The sequence below is a fragment of the Uranotaenia lowii genome, chromosome 1, assembly GCF_029784155.1.
Source record: "Uranotaenia lowii strain MFRU-FL chromosome 1, ASM2978415v1, whole genome shotgun sequence".
NCBI classification, from domain to species: Eukaryota; Metazoa; Arthropoda; class Insecta; order Diptera; family Culicidae; genus Uranotaenia; species Uranotaenia lowii.
In genome coordinates, this window is record NC_073691.1 from 19,123,276 (window position 1) to 19,141,690 (window position 18,415).

An 18,415-nucleotide genomic window follows, 5' to 3' on the forward strand; every position below is an offset into this window, starting at 1 on the left:
TTATATAATATCTACGTTAACATAGACAATCACTATTTATAGAGCAGTAGATGTATCGTATAGACTGTTTCAGGCACAGTTTTTTAGTATGCGGGGAGCCATCAAAAACTCATCAAATCACGACCCGGATTGCAAGAATGCCGAAATTTGAACCGACAAAATTCCTTGTTTTTTTTGCCGGAACAGAGAATTCATGAAAATTTTCTCGCCGATAAAGATATTTTTTAGTTTATTATCACAAGTTCGGACAGATCTTCGTACTATTGTGCTTAAAACCCAGAATCACTGCTTCAAATCGAGAAAAAACAATATTCCTATTGGATTTCCTACTAGTCGCGCTACAAAACACATTGGCATCAGATTGGTCGCGCTACACAAAGCGACCAGTATGACAGGTCTGCGCGATTTCCATGGAGATCAAATGAGAGCTGGTTAGTCGTGTGAACGTTGCGTTGTAGGTCGCGTTGCTAGTTGCTTCAGCATGACATCAGCCTAACAGTGCAAAGATGTTAATCTGCTAACCTCCTCTGTCCATCACCGAATGATGGCATTTATGGCATCTACAATATAAAGAGAGTAGGTTGTTGGTACCTAGTAGTCGGAAAGGCTCTGCCCGGGGGAGGAAATGGCAAATTGGCGCCCTTTTTCCCTAACTCTCTGATGGAATGAACCCAATAGACAAGGGTGATTATTTTGTGTTTTTTTTCTTCTTCCAACCTCCCCTTGTTGTCCGGTTTCAATAAAGGCACTTTTTACTACCGAACTCCCCGAATCATTACCCGAATCGCCTTCGTGCTGAGGAAGGTATCTACAGGCAGCCTGGCCATTCCGGTCCGGTTCAAATCCAAACAGTTCATCGATCTTGGTTAGTCAAAGTCTTCCACTGCCTTCCCTCTTTTCCTACATTCAAAATGACAGGGAAAGACTAAGAAGATGACGTCGTCGGTTATTGATTAGCTTTCTATTAACCCTCCTCGTCTCGGTCGGTCCTTCTTATTTCAGTTCAACTCCAAGACCTTCTGTTTGTTTAGTGTCTTATTTGCCTTTAATTGAAATCGGTCCATCGGTTTTCGGTGAGGCCCCGAGATTGATCGCCCTCTTTACTTAATAACTGAAGAAAAAACACAAGGAAAAACCTTAATTTAAAAGAAGAATTTTCGTTTTTTTCAATTATTATTTTAAAGGAGAAAGGTGTTCAAAAATACATGCTGACAAACCACACAAATGAATGTTTTATTATATTTTCTGTCTAAGTTAATCCACAAGTACCACCTGAGGAACTTCCTTACAATTCAAGTCAAAAAATTAGAATAAAAAAGTACCACCTTGTCGCCACATTATGTAGAACCGGCAACCGGTTTTGTGTTTGACACGTCTTCCGATTACTCGATTCGGAACAGGACAAAATGAAATGCATCCCCCCTGGAAGATAGCTGACCCGGATTTTAATTTAACCCTCAGTAATAGTTGAAGGATAAAAATCTTGAAAAGGATGCCGCAGTTGAAAACATAAATCGAAAGGGGTAATCTTTTTCTTCTGCATCTTATCTTTCTTGTGTAATGGTTTGTGGATAAAATCGGAAGAGGGGGTCAACGGCCAAACGAGAAAGTGTTTACGGCTAAACAAAATCGCCGGAAGGAGGGGTTTGTTTTGATAGATGTGGTGTGGTCATCCCTTTTGCATCCCTCAAGTTCCGGTTTGGGTTTGAGTTCCAGCCGTTTAGTTGTCAGTTGTATTTCAACTAAAATGTCATAAATCATGAAGCTAGCTCTCAAATAGACTAAAAACAATAAAAAAATTAAGAGCCTCCAATCACAACAAACGTACTGAATTGAAAAATTAAAAAAATAATATTTGTAACAATAAATTTATTTATCATTAAATTTATTAACTAATTGTGGCTTTTTTTTTGAGCCCAAAAACAATATTTTTAAAAATCAAATATATTTTCAAGATTTATTTACAAACAAGTAAATTTAAAATTAATTTTAAACCTTTAAAAACGAAGACAACATTGAACAAAACATAAGGTAAAAAATCCACAATAAGATTGAAAAAAGAGATAAAAAAAATAATAAAAAATATAAGAAGATGGGAGAAAAAATTCAAAAGAAAAAGTAGGTATAAACACATTTTTTTTAGTAAAACTGTAATAAGCACCAGCAAAATCAAAACCGAAAAATAAACAAAAAGTATAAAAAAAGGAGAAATAACCTTAAGTTAGAGAAAAACTTTGAAAATCTATGTATATTTTTTTATAGAAAAAAAATGGGGAAAAATGAAGAAAAAAGTTGCAGAAAAATATACTAAAAATTAGTTAAAAAATTTGAAAAAATTAAAGAAGAAATAAGAATAAATAAAAGTACGATGAAATGAAGATAAAAAAAGAAGAAACATTAAAATATAACAAAATACAAAAAAGAAAGAAACGATTAAAAAAATTGAGAAAATAAAAACAAAGTTAACATAGTTTTCAAGAAAAAAAAATCAAAAAATAAGATCGGGTTGAAAAAAAGTTGGTAAAAAATTGAAAAATAGAAGTTAAAATAAGTCAATAGTAGAAAAATAGACAAAGAACAACTAGAAAAATGAAGGAAAATTTGAGAAAAAAATGAAGTAGAAACTAAGAAAAGAAGTAAGAAAAAAAAGAGATACATTTTGAAAAAGAGAAAGACAAAAAATTAAAAAAATATTAAAATAGTAACAAAAGTTTTAACTAAGAGAGAAAAAAGCACATTGCAACTTAAGATAAAAAAGTTTAAAAAATAAAAAAAGTTTCAAAATACAATAAAAAAAAAACATGTAAGAAAATGTTTTAAAAAAGTAAGACAAATTCAAAAAGTGTTTAAAAAATAAAATTGAGTAAAAAATTTAAAAAAATGTAGCAAAAAACAGTAGGCAAAAGCAGCAAGCAAAAGCAATACTAAGAGAGTTTTTTAGAATGAAAAAAGTATAACAATTTGAAAAAATATATGAAGAAAAAACGAATAAAACATCAAACTGAAATCATAAAAAGCCACAAAAAAAAAACTAAAAAAATAATACAAAAAAATTGGAAAGTTTAAAAAAACATAGAAAATTTAAAATAAACTGAGAAAATAAAAAGACGCCGAGAAAAAAAAAATTAAATAAAAAAATATAAAGAAAAACATTTTATTTAAAAAAAAATAAAAAAAAATATTAATATTATAGACTAATATAACAAACAGAAAACTCCAAAAATATGAAAAAAACTAAAAATAAAAATTACTTAAAGAAAATAAAAATGAAAAATATCATAAAAATAAATTATTAGAATTAAAAAAAATGAAAAACACGAACAACAACTTGAAAAAATTGTCAAGAAAAACTTGAAAAAAATGAAAAAAATTGAAAAAAAATGAAAACAAATTAAAAAAACAAAAAATAAAAAAAAAACAAAAAAAAAGAAAAAAAATAATAACGAAAAAAATAAGGAAAAAAAACGAAAAAAAAACGAAAAAAAACAAAAAAAAAAATAAAAAAAAGAAAAAAAAAAAAAACGAAAAAAAATAAAAAAACGAAAAAAAATAAAAAAAACGAAAAAAAATTGAAAAAAAACGAAAGAAAAAAAAAACGAAAAAAATAAAAAAAACGAAAAAAAATAAAAAAAAAATAAAAAAACGAAAAAACAAACAAAAAAAGAAAAAAAAAAACGAAAAAAGGAAATAAAAAACGAAAAAAAAATAAAAAAAACGAAAAACAAAATAAAAAAAAACCAAAAAATAAAAAAAAAACGACACAAATTAAAAAAAAAAACGAAAAAAATAAAAAAACCAAAAAAAATTTAAAAAAACCAAAAAAAAAATTAAAAAAACGAAAAAATAATAAAAAAAACTAAAAACATCAAAAAACCTCAAAAAAATAAAAAAAACGACAAAAAATAGAAAAACGACATAAAAACGAAAAAAAAAATAAAAAAATCGAAAAAGAAACGAAAAAAAAAATAAAAAAAAACAAAGAAAAAATATAAAAAACGAAAAAAAATGAAAAAAAACAAACAAAAAAAACGAAAAAAATAAAAAAAGCGAAAAAAAATAAAAAAAAGAAAAACAGTAAAAAAACGAAAAAAAATACAAATAAAAAAATAAAAAAACCAAAAAAAAAAAGAAAAAAAAATAAATAAAACGAAAAAAAATAAAAAAAAACCCTAAAAAATAAAAAAGCGAAAAAAAATAAAAAAAAAACGAAAAAAACGAATATTAATAAAACAAATTGAAAAAAAAAGAAAAAAATAAAAAAAAACCGAAAAAAATAATAAAAATAAAACAAACGAAAAAAATTTAAAAAAAAACGAAAAAAATAAAAAAAAACGATTTAAAACCTATAAAAAATAAAAGAACGAAAAAAATAAAAATATGAATAATATAAAGGAATTGAAAAAATTTAAAAATTTAAAAATATTAAAAAAATTTAAAAAAATATATAAAAATAAAAACATTGGAAAAATAAAAAAAATGGAAAAAAATAGAAAAAAAATTAAACATGTGACAATAGCTGAAAAAATTGAAAAAAATAGAAACAATTGAAAATAAAAAATAACGAAAAACAGATAGAATTCATAAAAATTTAAAAAAATGAAAAAAAAATTTGAAAATAAAAAAAAAATGAAAAATTTGAAAATAAAAACAGATGAGAATAATAGAGAAAATGTTTTTTTTAAATTGATAATAATGGAAAAAATAAAAAAAAATGGCGAAAAATAAAAAAAAAAGATTTAAAAAAATTAAAAAAATTGATGTAAAATTAAAAAAATGAAAATAAATAAAAAAAAATGAAAAAATTCAAAATGATAAATAAATGGATTTTTTTTGTAAAAATTGAAAAAAAATGGAATAATAAATAAAAATTAAGAAAAATTGGAATAAATCATTATTCTTTTGAACAACACAAAACGAAAAATAAAAATAATTACTTGACAAAAATAAAGCAATTTTAATTTGGGAAAAAATGCACTTGAAATGTGAAAAAAACTCGAAAAAAGTAGGAAAAAAAATTAATTATGAAATTAGGAAAATAAATTAAAAAGTAGCAAATAAAGCAAAGTTTGAAAAGTAGTAGGTCGAAAATTATGAGGATAGAAGGAGAAAAAGTCAGACCAAATATTAATAAATTATAAAATATGATAACAAAACCATAAAAAATACTAAAAAAAAGTTGAAAAATTTGAACAAGGTCAGAAATAAATAAAAAAAGACATAAAACGTGGAAAAATAGAATAAAAATTCAAATTATTTGGGAATAACCAAAAATGTTGAATAAAGTAGAAAAAAATAGAAGTAAACTAATAAAAGGATTTTTTTGTATTGTAAGAACATATTTGATACAAAAGGAAAACAATCAAAATAGTTTTCAAAAATGTAATAAAAAGTTGATGTTTTGAGGAGTATGAAACATAAAAAAAACTTTAAAACAGTAAAAAGAACCATGAAAAAACGCAAAAACAAAAGTTGAAAAAAGTCAGAATAAAACTAAAAACAAAATTAAAACAAGGAAGAAAATGTACAGAAATATAAAATAAGAGAATTGTTGAAAATAAATTTAAAAAAATAAATAACAAAAAAGTTAAAAACCTTTCTAAACCTTGAAATTAAAAAAAAACCTTTCTAAACCTTGAAATTAAAAAAAAAATCAGGCATAAAATTTTGAATCTTGTTAAAAGAATATACATATTACCTAAAAGAATAAGTAAGGAAAATAACAGCAGGAAAAAAAATAAGATCAGTATGGACGAAAGTTGAAAAAAAGTCAGAATTAAACTAAAAACAAAATTTAAACAAGGAAAAAATGTACAGAAATATACTATAAGAAAATTGTTGAAAATAAGTTTAAAAAAGAAATAATAAGAAAGGTTGAAGAAACCTTGAAATTAAAAAAAAATCAAGCATAAACTTTAAATGTTGTTAAAAGAATAAACATATTCCCTAAAAGAATAAGTAAGGAAAATAACAGCAGGAAAAAATTAAAAACAGTAGCGGGAAAAATTCAACAAAAATATAAGATAAACAATAATTTCAATAACTAAAACATAATGTTCAGAATGTTTAAATGAAAATGTGTCAAACCCTGTCAACATTGGATTAACTATCGAAAGTAATCAATAGTTTAAGTCACTTTTAACTGCCTACGATCACCTGCAATCAACCGGTTATATGTTTCCCTTCTCCCGAAAAATTTTATCGTTCAATTAATCCCCGGTAATGAGAGCAACAGCAGCAGCAAAAAAAAAACAAGCCTAATGAACCTGTCTTTCGAGCGATTATCTTGTCATCGTGATGGTGGGTTCATGAAAGATGGCTTCTGCCCCTCACCCTCTAGTATTTTTTTACCGTTTGCTCTAGCCACTAGCAGCAGGTGTAAATGAGATCTAGGAAAACGATTGGTCCAATGAACGGTGGTCTATGAGGCGTCAAAATCGATTGATGATGATGGATGGCGTTTATGTTTGTCTTGAATTGTTGCCTGAAAAATGGAAACAAACAATCGCACCTAGGCGGCAGATGGAGATGGAAGGCTTAAATTTAAACAATTTTAAACTTTTTTATTCATGTTTTTTTAATCAATTTAGAAGTTGATAAGATGTGGTTTGGATGTTTTCGAATGAAGATGCAGAATAAATTACAACTATCAGCATTTAGGCAAATTAACACACCGCTAACACATATCAAATTCCGCCCGCATAAACGTCAGAAACCGAACGACAGGTAGCATAACATTCCGATTGAATAAATTACCATCGGAATGGGGCTGTATTCCTTCTTCAGCTTCTTGTGCTTGTGTTTCATTTTGACAGCCAAATCCCATAGCACCTGACACTGAACTGAACAGACTGTTGTCGACTAGGCTAAAAGAAAAAAAAACCCAACTGAATCAAATCGAGAAACAAGACTGCAGAGCTACTAGAGCTACCGTTTACTGATTATAACGATGCTGACTCTGAGCGCTGAATACCTGTCAAAGCTGTCTGTTTATGACAAGTTCCCACCTTCATCGCGAGATAGAGAGGTGACAAATAGACATGTCAGCCAGTTGATGGTTTGTGTTCAGCAGGTTTTTTTTTTTATTCCCTCGTTGGCGTCATCCATTTACTACAATATGTTTTAACAGCAGATTACAAAGAAGGAACTTGACTTTGATGCAATATTGAATGGAACAAATTTGTATGCAAGGTTGCTTTCGCCGGTTAAGAGAATCAAACAATGGAGTCGTTCTCTAAAAAAAAAAAGAAATTTCAAGCGAGTAGTCAAAACATCGACCAACTCTCGGAACACAAAAAAAATCCAGAAAATTATTGGTTGTCCCTGGCAACCGATAATTAATGCACGCTGGAAGTCCTCCCCGATTATACCGGGAATCGGAAAAAGGTGTGTATGTATTTGTCCATATCTCGTGCCGTGAATTTTAACCCCACGTTTCGATTGCTGCCCCAAGCCTTTATCGGATGGCGACGGGCTAGAAAAACGAAACGAAACATTGAGAATCGGAGAACGGATTCGCGCGCGAGTTCTTTGTTTCGCATCTGCCGGAGTTTTGTTTTTTGCCTCCATTCCCATTTTCCTGACATGGAAATTCTGTTCGTATTGTTGCAGAACCGGCAAATTGAAAACCGAACCGAAAACGAACACATAATTATTCTGCTTGGCACAAAACACAAAAGGTCTGCCCCAGTTGTAATTGATATAATTGAAGCGATCCATTATCGAATTAAAATCATTACCGAGCGTGCGAACGAGTGAATTTTATAATACGATGCATTAATGGAAGTCCGGATTCGGCAAACGAAAGCTTGGAAGAAACCCAAAAGAAACCAACAGATGCAGTTAAAAGAATTCACAAAATAATTCGCCGGATTTTGAGTTATATTTTTGAATCATTAATTTTTTATTTTTCCTTTGTTTTGTTCTTCGAGCTTACTTTTTTTTGCATTTCCAAAAATTTACTTGACCATTTTGTAATTTTGTTTTCTTACAATTTTTAGTTGCTCTTGAAAATCAGAATACTTAGGCAAAAATCCGCAAAAACCTGTGTGAAATTTGAAAAAATACAATCTAACAAATAAATTTCAAAACATAACAAATAAATTAAACCAGAAACAAAGATTTCCTTTTCTCAATAAAAAATGTTAAAAAAATAATCATAAGAATTTAAATATTATAAAAATTGAACTAACAAAACTAACCGCAAAATTTGAATAAAATCCAAACAAAAAAGTTTGAAATAAAAAAATAAAAAAAATAAATTGAGAAAAAAATTGAAAAAACACACAATCAACAATTAAAATAAAACAAAAACAAATTGAGAATAAATTAAAAAAAAAGTTGGAAATCACAAGGTTTTAAAATACCAACAAATAATATCCAAACCAAAAATATGAAGAAATTAAAAAATCAAAATAAAACCCAAACCAAATAAAAAAAATCAAAAAACAAAAAGATAAAAGTGAAAACAATAAAAAAAAATGAAACTACAAACCAAAAATTATGTAAAAACAAAAATGAGGCCAAATAATTATTTTAGTTTCAATATCAAAAAATTATGCAGATAGCCGGTAGACTCCGGCACAGTTTGATTTTGGACTTGAAGGCAAAGTGTTGCCTGTACACATCAAAAATTATAACAAGCAAAGACAGTAGAAACAACAAAAATCATAAAAACATAACCTAATTGAAAAACAAAAACAATGAAGATAACACCAAAACTATTGAAAAAAAAAAACAAAAAATGAAAAATATTTAAAAAAATGGAAAAACAAAAAAAAAAGAACAACAATAGAAAAACCAAACAAATTCCAAATACAGGAAAAATTCTAAAAAAAGCATTTTTTTATAAACAAAAAAATGAAAAAAAAAACAAACAATGAAAAAAAAAACAAAAAAAATGAAAAAAAAAACAAAAAAATGAAAAAAAAATTAAAAAAAACAAAAAAATTTAAAAAAAACAAAAAAATGAAAAAAACAAAAAAATGAAAAAAACAAAAAAATGAAAAAAAAACAAAAAATGAAAAAAAAACAAAAACAATTTAAAAAAAATATAAAAAAACAAGATACTTAAAAAAATATTTAAAAACACAAGCATGAAAAAAATTAAAAAAAAAACACAAAAAAATAAACAAACAAAAAAAACATTTGTAAAAAAAAAATTTAAAATAAACTTAAAAAAAACACAAATATTAAAAAACATTGAAAAAAACAAGGAAATAGAGCGAAAAAACCATAAAATTAAAAAAAAAACAATTTTTTAAAATGAAAAAAAACATAAAAACTAAAAAATTAACAAACAAAAACTATGAAAAAAACATGAACAAAAAAATTGAATAAAAGATATGAAAAATAGAAAAAACATGAAAAATTAAAAATTTTAGAATATATGTCAAAAATTTAAATAATTTACCAAAATCTAAAAGAAATAAAAAAAATAAAAAGAACAAAAAAATTTAAAGAACAATAAAATTTAAAGAAAAAAAAATAATCATAAAAAGTGGCTGAAAGAAAATCTTAAAGACAATAGAACTTATAAACAATGATGCAAAAAAATTTACACCAAAACATAAAATTGAAAAAAAAATACAGAAATTTCAACATATACAGGAAAAAAGTGACAAAAAAAATTTCAATAAGTTCAAAATAAAAAAAAATTATATAAAAAAATATAAATAAAAAATGAAATTTTTACAAAATAAAAAAATAAAAAAGATAATACAATTAAAAAGAAATAAAAAAGGAAAAAATAGATAAATAACAAAAAAACAAAAAAAAATTAAAAAAAAAACAAAAAATAAAATGTAAAAAAACTAAAAAAAATTAATAAAATAAGAAAAAAAACAAAAAAAAAAACAAAAAACAAATTTAAAAAAAAAACAAGAAAAAGGCAATAAATAGAAAAACCAAACATTTGAAACAAAAAAATTAAAAAAAAATCAATAAAATAGAAAAATTAAAAATGAAAAAACAGCAAAAAACAGATATATGAAAGAAAAACCAAAAAACATTGGAAATACAAAAAAAAAAATGGAAAAAAATTGAAAAAATAAAAAAAAAACACAAAAACAAAACAAAACAAAAATTTCAACACATTAAGGAAAAAATAACGACAAAAAAAATCAATTAAAAAAACATTAAAATTAAAAAATAATTTAAAAAATATGAAATTAGTAGAAAATTCCAAAAAATTAAAATGAAAGAAGAAAATTCAAATAAGCAAAAAAACTACTCAAAAATAAGCAAAATATAGAATAGAAAAAAAAATTAAAAAATGAACAAAAAATATGAAAAATAAGAAAAATAGAAAAAAAAAACAAAAAATTTAAAAAATAAGAAAAATTAAAAAAAAAACGGTTTCAAAATTACAAAAGAAAATTATGGAAAAATTCTAAAATAATAAATAAATCTAATTAAAAAAATGTCTCATTGTCTCATTTTTTCCTGTTCCAAGTCTGACTCAAAATTTGAGTTTCCCTGTTCGGCTTCAATTATTCCCTATGTTTCTCTCAGCAAATCCTTTAAATAGATCAAATCGCCCATTTCGAAAGCTGAAAAATAATTCAGCTAACAAGAAGCTCCCTTCATTCAGTCAACCCTGTTACAGAAAATTCCTGCAAAGCCACAGCGCCAACAAATGATATGCAAAGCAGCCAGAAAGGGATTTAAATTATTCACAGTCCAACGGGTGCTCGCGCTTTATTTCGCTTGGCTTAGTGGCTGGCAGTCTTCATTGTAAGAGAAAATAAAAAAAATCCTTAAGGACACAAAATATTCCCGAAGGAAGAATCTGCTGGCTACCGCAGAACACCTTCCAGCAGGAGGGTTCGAAAAGCTTCGTTCAGCTTCGTTTTACTTTTTTTTATCCTAGTCAAGTGTGACACACCAATGACATTAATAACAGCAACAAAAACAACTACTACAACAAGACTAAAAAGAGGATGGTGTTTAAAATTGTGGCATTCAAAAATCTCTTTGCAAAAGACGAACAGGGGGAGAAAAAGGATTTTGCTACTGCCTCGCGCTATTAAGATAATCATCTCTAGATTCAACACTCTGTGTGTTGTGTCATGTCTTCAGCGGGAGGGTTGATTGTGACTTTTGTTTTCCGATGTGTTTTCAGTCGTTTGTCTTTTTCCCTTTTTTTGTTGGTTTTTTGCGTCCTTTTTTTTATTGAATTCACCGTTCATTCGAAACCAACAACAACCCCATGCCCTTCGAAAGGGTTTCCGGTAGAATGGTTCTGGGCCAACGTTCGTTTCTATCTGAAGTTTGAAGTAAATTACTGATTGAGATTGGGTTGAGCTTTCTTTAGGAAAAATTCTGCTGACAACGACGGTAATGAGGTACTTGAGTTGGGACGAATTTTTTTATTTCTTGCAACCATGAAATGAGGAAATTTTGCAATCCCTTTTTCAATGACGATCTGAACTTCTTCTTTTGTTAAAGTTTTGCTAAAATATTTTGACTGTTTTAAAGCTGTTCAAAAGCAACAGTTCAAGCTCTTAATAGAATCAAATAAATTTCTAAGCGCCGTGCTACTTCCGCCGATTGAATTTAGCACATCCGGCAAACGATTCTTTCCACAGCTCTCCAATCTCAGCGAGTACTAAGCAATCGTTTAGCAGACGGATTTCGAATCAGAAAACCAAACGAAAACCAACCGAGATTCCTACACTCGAAGAAATTAGCCGGGATCGTTCCCGTTGTCTTTTTACAAGGTTTAGTCCTTCTTGTTGAGAGGAGCAAAAAAAAATCCGACCGCAAAAAGTCCGCCCAAATGATTCCCATTTCTCAAACAACGAGGAGAAGCTTAGAAAGGAGCGACAACTTCGTTCCTTTCCGGAGTTCAAGACGACGACGACGACATCCTACTTGAGCCGGGAATATGTTTGGAGAAGCAGCAGATTTTCCGCCCTGAATCCTTATCCTATTCGGTGGAGAATTCTTCCGCTGTTTGCCAAAAAGTTCGCCCGGTGCTTTTTGGCTTCTGGTCGGAAAATCGTTTTTCTTAGAGCCCCTCAAGGGTTTTCTACACCGAAGAAAAAAGACACAACCAGTTCGTGTGTTTCGTCTTTCAATTTCTAACTGCTTTTTTTTATCTAAAGCTTTGGGAAATGACACTGGTTCTAACATCGTGACACAAGCTGTTTCCCGGAATCCGACTAGTGTTCCCCAAGAAGAGTGATTGGCAAAATTCGGAATCGAACACGGGATTCTTTTCTATTTACAGATGAAAAGAAAGAACACGGAACCAAACAATTTAAACTAATTGTATCCACTTTAGGGCGCGCTTGAGCTGTGAGCTGTTATACAGCGCTCTATCGGTTGATGGTGCTTAAGAAGTTGGCGCTAGGTCATCTTGGGATTAGTTGCTGAGAGGTGAAACATTCTTCTCTCTGGAGAAGGAATTTGTTCGCACTTCATCGGGTTCCACGATGGAATGTTCGGAAAGAACTAAATTTGTTCTGTCGATCTCTGTCGGATTTAGTAAAACCTTTCAGAGAAGCTAAATATCTAATGATTCAAACAAATTGAGGTCATTTGATCCTTTGTTAGAACATTAAGGACCTAATATGGGATATTTAATTTTTAGCTTTCCTTCTCAGCTTAAAAGAATAACTCAAAAATATGCTGGATAGCATATCGGAGTTCCTTCTTTGAGGTTTAGCGGTTTTTGATACATAAAATAATTGTCCAATTTCAATGTTACGTATGAATTGAATTCAGTGGGTACTTATTTTACTACCCTTGGGAACGTCTAGACTTCAGACAATAACCATATTTCTCTTTCAATAACTGAACTTCAGTACACACAGTACCAATTCTCGACCATGGATTTGACTCGTGGTTGTGGTTTGTACGACAGCAATTTCAACCCGAATTAGGTTCGTAGTTTTCCTGAGTACAACACAAGTTCTTCATCACGAGTCAGACTCGCGGTATTCGCCGATGTGGAAAAAATCTATCCTACTACGAGTCAGGCTCGTGGTTTTTTTTGTATAGCACTGATTCTTTTTTAAAGTCAGCCTCCTGATTTAAACTTGCTCAAAATTTTTTTTATCACGAGTTTGGCTCGTGGTTTTTGATTGAACAACACAAATTATTTTAAACGAGTCAGACTCGTGGTTTTCGTTTTAACGGCAAAAATTTTATACCGTGAGTCTACCTTATATTCTCCACCAAAAGTCAAACTTGTGGTTTTTGCTTTTCAGTGCAAATTCTTTACCATGAGTCAAACTCGTGATATTTACTTGTAGGACACAGATTCTTTGCCACTAGTTAGACTTGTGGTTTAGCTTGTAGGGTGCAATTACTATATCACGTGTAGGAATGTGATTTTTTTTTTGGTTTTTTGGCAACACTAATTCTTTTTCACGAGTCAGCCTTGTGGATTCAAGGTTGCCGAAATCACAGAAAATTCTGTATTGTCACAGAATTTTGAACAAAATTTCGTCACAGAATCTGTGCACAGATCACAGAATTTTTAAATTATCACAGAATTTAGTATTATTATTATATTTATTATTTTTTATCACATATTTTTAAGATTTTGAACAGATTTCTAAAATTATAAATTTCTGTATCACTTTCGGTTTTTTATTTATGACTATAATTCATGAAAATATGAAAACTACGTAACGTAAATTGATTTTTTCTATTGAAACAGTTCAATTTGTTTATATTTCACATGATTATCCAATGAATTTTGAATTTTGAAGAACAAAAACACAGATTTTTTTTTCGGCTACTTTGCTGGTGATTTCAGCTCGCATAGCTGAAATTTCTTATCAGAAGTCAAGCTCGTCTGTTTTGCTTGAACAGCAAAAATCAATTTCGACAAGAGCCAGATGTAGGGATGCGGTAAAAGATATGCAGAGTATTAATTATATTTAATTAAAAATATAATAAAATAAAATAAAAGTTGTATTCGGCAACACTGAAGATGAATAGAATAAAGTAAATGTCCATGGCAACGTTTGTTATTTTGGCAACACTAGGCAAAACAAACAAAACAAAGTGATCTTTTCTTGTGAGCGACAGACGTGTCGTAGTGAATCTCACAATTGAGATTCGTAAAATCACGACAATGGCGTGATTGATAGAATAAGCTTAAATAGCGCAGATATTTAAGGCTGCTGCTGCTGATGGTTTTGATTTGGCCTTCCGGTTTAATAAGACGGATTGGCTTTAGAAACGCAGTTTTTTTTAGGCTGCTGCTGCTAATTGTTTCGATTTGGCCTTCCGGTGGAATAAGACGGAATTGGCTTTAGAAGCGCAGATTTTTAAGGCTGCTGCTGCTGATTGTTTTGATTTGACCTTCCGGTGGAATAAGACGAAATTGGCTTTAGAAGCGCAGATTTTATGGCTGCTGCTGCTGATTGTTTTGGTTTGGCCTTTCGATTGAATAAGACGTAGAAGCGCAGATTTTCAAGGCTGCTGCTGCTGATTGTTTTGATTTGACTTTCAGGTGGAATAAGACGGAATTGGCTTTAGAAGTGCAGATTTTCAAGACTGCTGCTGCTGGTTGTCTTAATTTGACCTTCCGGTGGAATAAGACTGAATTGGCTTTAGAAGCGCAGATTTTCAAGGCTGCTGCTGCTGACTGTTTTGATTTGACCTTCCGATGGAACAAGACTGAATTGGCTTTAGTAGCCCAGCTTTTTTGGGCTGCTGCTGCAGATGGTTTTGATTTGACCTTCCGGTGGAATAAGACGGAATTGGCTTTAGAAGCGCAGATTTTATGGCTGCTGCTGCAGATTGTTTTGGTTTGGCCTTTCGATTGAATAAGACGCAGAAGCGCAGATTTTCAAGGCTGCTGCTGCTGATTGTTTTTAGTTGGCCTTCCAAAGGAATAAGACGGAATTGGCTTTAGAAGCGCAGATTTTTAAGGCTGCTGCTGCTGACTGTTTTGATTTGACTTTCCGGTGGAATAAGCACAAATAGCGCAGATATTTAAGGCTGCTGCTGCTGATTGTTTTGATTTGGCCTTTCTGTTGAATAAGACGGATTAGCTTTAAAAGCGCAGATTTTTAAGGCTGCTGCTGCTGACTGTTTTGATTTGACTTTCAGGTGGAATAAGACTAAATTTGCTTTAGAAGCGCAGATTTTTAAAGCTGCTGCTGCTGATTGATTTGATTTGGCCTTCCGGTTGAATAAGGCGGATTGGCTTTAGAAGCGCAGATTTTTAAGGCTGCTGCTGCTGATTGTTTTGATTTGATCTTCCAGTGGAATAAGACTGAATTTGCTTTTGAAGCGCAGATTTTGATGGCTGCCGCTGCTGATTGTTTTGGTTTAGCCTTCCGGTTGAATAAGACAGATCGGCTTTAGAAGCGCAGATTTCAAGGCTGCTGCTACTGATTGTTTTTATTTGGCCTTTCGATGGAATAAGACGAAATTGGCTTTAGAAGTGCAGATTTTTGAGGCTGCTGCTGCTGATTGTTTTGATTTGGCCTCCTAAATTCATCCCAAATGAGATTCGAAAAATCACGACAACAGACTCATGGTTTTCACTTGTTCCGTGTATATTCTTAATCAAGAGTCTAACTCGTGGTTTTCGCTTTTCAGTACAACTTCTGTACCACGAGTCAAACTCATGGTACTCGCTTATGAGGCACCAATTATTTGTCATGAAACAAACTCGTGATTTCCGCTTGCACGGCTCAAATTTCTCACCACGAGTCAGGCTCGGATTTATCGCTTGTACAGCACAAGTTATTTACCACGAGTCTGACACGTGGTTTTCGACTGTGCTTCAAAAATTCTATACCACGAGTCTAACTCGTAATTTCTGCTTGTATGACCTAAATTCTTAGTCAAGAGTAAAACTCGTGATTTTTTTTCGGTTTCAGCACAAATTTTGTACTAAACTCGTGGTTACCGCTTGTAAAGTACAAATGCTTTAACACGAGTCCAACTCGTGATTTGCACTCCTACTATTCACTCAGACTCTTTAGAAGTCAGGCTCGTGATTCTAGCTTGAACGTTAGACTCGTTTTTGTCGCGGGTCGGACACGAAGTTTCCGCATTTTTGGCATAAATTCTGTACCACGAGTCAAACTCGTGGTTGTCACTTGTACAGCACTTATTATTCACTCCAAGTTCATATCTAATTGTATAGGTTAAGGAAGTGCCACCTCTATCCCGGTCCTACTTCTCCTAAATAATGAGATATAGCGTTAAGATAAATCTACGAATCAATTGAACGGTGATCAACTTATTTTAAAAATTACTCCAAGTCAGAATAGTGATGATTGTTTGTGAATTCGGTTTTTACACCGCAAACTCATCACGAGTCAGACCCGCAATTTTTACTTGTGCGGCATAAATCTCCACCAAGCGTAAAATTGGTTGTTTTAACTTTTTCGGTAGTAATTCTAAGTGACATTCGGATTCTTCACTAATGCCATATTCGTTTTCATCCTGGTGGTGCACCGGTAGTGCACCAAGTGCTGTCAAAGCGTTTTTTTATATGAAGATGACAGCAGTTGGTGCACAACCATCTTTCCACCAGATGAAAACGAATATGGCATAAGAACCAGTACACATTTAAATCAAATTAAAGAGTTTAAAATGAAGTCTCAAACTAAGTCCACATTCAAACGCGTGGGAAAGTTTCGTCAATTCTCTTTTGAACCGAGAATCGGCTAACACATTTCCGTCTAACAACAAATAGTTGCTTGCTGCTGACAACAGTGTAATTTTCATCAATTTGATTGTGGTCTTCCCTCACACAACGGCGGCCAAACTCCACCGGAAAGCGAAGCACACATTTTTCCTCTTTATTGTGCAGTTTAGGATTGTTGGGTTGTTTTTCTTCTCTCGACGAAGATCGGAATTCGGTTCGGAATCTTCGGCTCGATCGGAGTTAAAAATGTTATCGCAATTTATCGGGATTTAACATTCCAAGTCGATGTTTGGTTGGATGCTCAATCGGGATCGGCGGGAGTGTTTTTGTATTTCGTGTTTTCTTCCCTTCAGTGTTGGGGAAGCTGTCTGTGGAGCCAATATCGTAGATCACCCAGGGACACGATTACACGGTGGGTTTTTTATCGAGCGAACGAAAGCACTCACTCACAGGTGGGAGGAATTTGACGACAGCATCGGCGGCAACAACAACAGTTCATAACTCAAGTAGCTTAACCTTCTTCTTCCTTCATTGGGGTGGGGGGTTTCCTCCTTCATCTGTGCGTGTCGTACGTTGGGTTTTTTCTTCTGAAAAGCATCCAAAGAAGGCACACCAAGAGAACGGAAAGAAGGTTGAATACTTCTGACTGCCATCGCCCAACCAGCTCATCCAGTCTTTTGCTTTTTCCATCGAGTATGGATATTTTTTTCGGGCTATAACCTTCTTCTGACTGACGGTGAATCCAAAACGGCACACTGCATCAATCCGTAAATACGACGACGAGGAAGGAAGGTAATCTAGTGGAAGGTCGCTGCTAGTGTTGGTGCCACATTGGCAACCGTGCCGCTATTCGTTGATGTTGGTGAAAAGAGGGATTCGGTCATGATTCTTCCAGTGTGGTGGTAGTGCTGCTGCTGCTAGTTGAAATCTTAAGAATGGCAATAAATGCATCGAAAGCCACCGGACCGAACCTAACAGAAGACCGACCGAAGGCAGGCAAAAAGGCAGATTTGCAAACAAGTTACTTTTGCTTTGGTTCGTTTCCAGGAGTTGACCTGACTGCAGCGAGTAAGCAAGCAGACAGGCAGAAGGGGGAAAACTTCTGCTGCTGAAACGGAACACATGGAAGCAGCAAAATTGATATCCACATCATGTAGCGCAGGGGCCAGCAGAGTAGAGCCACTTACTCTATGGAAAAGCCACTTGACTTTTGGGAAGGTGACTCCGGACTCGTGCTGTCGACTGGCTGACTGCCTGCTTGTGTCCACTCGTCGTCAACGTCGATGGTTGTCTCTTCTCCTTCCCTAGAAATTTGTTTAGCCGTCCGTGTGTTTGTGCCACGAACGGAGTTTTCTCGGTGTGTCTGGCTGGACGATTGCCAGCAGCAGCAGGAGAACTCCATAATACGGTTCACGTTGTTGTACATTTCTTCTCTCAGGTTGTTGGTTGGGGTCGTTCCGCTTCGGCACTGCGAGTGCCCCCTATTATCTTGACTAGGGTAGAGGCATCTTGTGTCGTCACGCTTTGACTTATGGAGCTAGTTCTATCACCCAAGCTCCCAGATGTCAGAGAACAACTTCTGGTTTAACTGAGTACGGGGTTCCTGAGGAAATTGCATACTTCTTTCCCCTTGGAACTGATTCCGACCTCTAAACGAACTTTGAAAGCGCAAAACAGTCATCATGAGCATTTGTCACAATCTGAGTTGACGTACTTTCTAATGACCCGTTGAGGAACTTTGTGGTTCCATATATCACCACTTTGGAACTTCTAAGCTCCTTGAGTTGTGTG

General features: G+C 31.8%; 1 protein-coding gene and 1 long non-coding RNA gene across 9 annotated transcripts in view; both read left to right on the forward strand.

The window, feature by feature from the left end:
- LOC129738565 (nascent polypeptide-associated complex subunit alpha, muscle-specific form) overlaps window positions 1–18,415 on the forward strand; it is a 368,810-nt gene that overhangs the window by 12,905 nt on the left and 337,490 nt on the right. The gene's annotated exons all lie outside the window — the stretch shown is intronic.
- Window positions 10,207–18,201, forward strand: LOC129738566 (uncharacterized). Its single transcript, XR_008735553.1, has 2 exons — window positions 10,207–16,422; window positions 16,485–18,201. It is a non-coding gene; the product is annotated as an uncharacterized LOC129738566 (long non-coding RNA).